The following is a 2,500-nucleotide window of genomic DNA, read 5'->3' as shown; positions in this document are numbered from 1 at the left end:
TTTTAAAAATACTTCCCGTCGGTTCTGGCCGGCGAAACTCTTAAGGTGGGTGGCCCGTCCCGCGCTCTCTCGAACGAGCCCAGAACCGAGCGGCTGGGTCGCTCGGCGGCCCCGCGGCGAGGGCAAAAGGTGCCGGCCGGTTGCCTGCAACTGGTCACCCGCGGAAGTGGCGGCGCCCCCGATCTCCTGGGCGGCCTCGCAGCCCCTCCCGACCCGGCCAGTTAGCTCCGGGGGTCCGCCCCGAGCACGGGGAGGTGTGACACTTGACGGTGGGCGCAACGGTGCCCGCGCCACGAGCCAAAAAGCGCCCCCCTCTCTCCGCGCCCATTCAAGGCAATGGGGAAACGCACGTTTCGGGCTCCGGCGGCCGGCGCCCGTGTCTGTGCCCCGCCACAGGCAGCCAGTTAGCTCCGGGCGGCCGCCCCGAGCACGGGGAGGTGTGACACTTGACGGTGGGCGCAACGGTGGCCCCGCGGCGAGGGAAAAAGGTGCCGGCCGGTTGCCTGCAACTGGTCACCCGCGGAAGTGGCGGCGCCCCCGATCTCCTGGGCGGCCTCGCAGCCCCTCCCGACCCGGCCAGTTAGCTCCGGGGGTCCGCCCCGAGCACGGGGAGGTGTGACACTTGACGGTGGGCGCAACGGTGCCCGCGCCACGAGCCAAAAAGCGCCCCCCTCTCTCCGCGCCCATTCAAGGCAATGGGGAAACGCACGTTTCGGGCTCCGGCGGCCGGCGCCCGTGTCTGTGCCCCGCCACAGGCAGCCAGTTAGCTCCGGGCGGCCGCCCCGAGCACGGGGAGGTGTGACACTTGACGGTGGGCGCAACGGTGGCCCCGCGGCGAGGGAAAAAGGTGCCGGCCGGTTGCCTGCAACTGGTCACCCGCGGAAGTGCCGGCGCCCCCCCATCTCCTGGGCGGCCTCGTAGCCCCTCCCGACCCGGCCAGTTAGCTCCGGGGGTCCGCCCCGAGCACGGGGAGGCGTGACACCTGACGGTGGGCGCAACGGTGCCCGCGCCACGAGCCAAAAAGCGCCCCCCTCTCTCCGCGCCCATTCAAGGCAATGGGGAAACGTCCGTTTGGTCCCTGCGGCTGAGCCCCGCCTCCAGAGAAAGGGCGTCTGGGTCACCCGCCTCCCCAGCGGATCTCCACTGAGTCCTGGGGGGCCCACTCTTAAGCCCCCACCCCGAGTTATCTGCCCCTTCTGCGGGCGGCAAGCGAAGCGCGGAACTGGTCACCCCCGGCCGCTCCATTCAAAGGAGTGGGGGACGGAACACCCGGCTCCCCTTCTGCTCCTGTGCGTCGATCCAGGAGTGTGACAGCACTGTGTGTCAGCGTGGGCCTAGGACTGAGAGTCCTAAGAGGCCTTAGCCCGGGTCTGACTTAGCCCGGGTCTTCCTTGAGCTCCAGCGGACCGAGCCAGGGCCAGACAGGATGAGGCCTTAGCCCGGGCTCTGGGTCACACACGCAGGCCCCACAGCCACGGGGCGCATGTCACCCGGTCACACTGCTGATAATGGTCCCACACCCAGCCCACACACACACACACACACACACACAGTGGCTTGTGTCAGCCAGCCCCCTCTGGTGAGAGTGTAGCACACCAAAGTGGGGTTTTCCTTGAGCTCCAGCCGACTGAGCCAGGGCCAGACAGGATGAGGCCTCAGCCCGGGCTCTGGGTCACACACGCAGGCCCCACAGCCAAGGGGGCGCATGTCACCCGGTCACACTGCTGATAATGGTCCCACACCCAGCCCACCCCAGCCCACCCCACCCCACCCACACACACACACACACACACACACACACACACACACACACACACACACACACACACACACACACACACACACACACACACACACACACACACACACACACACACATCCAGCTCCTCTCTATTGATCCAGGCCACGTTCACCCCTGTTAGTGTCAGCCATGGCCTGGGCTGCCTCAATCCACTCAGCCTGGCCCTGGGAACCACCACTCCACTCAGCCTAGGCACTTCCACTCCACTCTGCCTGGGAACCTGCACTCCATTCAGCCTAGGCACTTTCACTCCCACTCTGCCTGGGAACCACAACTCCATTCAGCCTAGGCACTTCCAGTCCCACTCTGCCTAGGCACATTCACTCCACTCAGCCTAGGCACTTCCAGTCCCACTCTGCCTGGGCACCTCCACTCCACTCAGCCTAGGCACTTTCAGTCCCACTCTGCCTAGGCACATTCACTCCACTCAGCCTAGGCACTTCCAGTCCCACTCTGCCTGGGCACCTCCACTCCACTCAGCCTAGGCACTTTCAGTCCCACTCTGCCTAGGCACATTCACTCCACTCAGCCTAGGCACTTCCAGTCCCACTCTGCCTGGGCACCTCCACTCCACTCAGCCTAGGCACTTCCAGTCCCACTCTGCCTAGGCACATTCACTCCACTCAGCCTAGGCACTTCCAGTCCCACTCTGCCTAGGCACATTCACTCCACTCAGCCTAGGCACTTTCACTCCCACTC

This window comes from Conger conger, unplaced genomic scaffold, assembly GCF_963514075.1.
Source record: "Conger conger unplaced genomic scaffold, fConCon1.1 SCAFFOLD_63, whole genome shotgun sequence".
Lineage (NCBI taxonomy): Eukaryota > Metazoa > Chordata > Actinopteri > Anguilliformes > Congridae > Conger > Conger conger.
The sequence above is the reverse complement of the archived record's forward strand: the minus strand, read 5'-3'. Positions refer to the sequence as shown.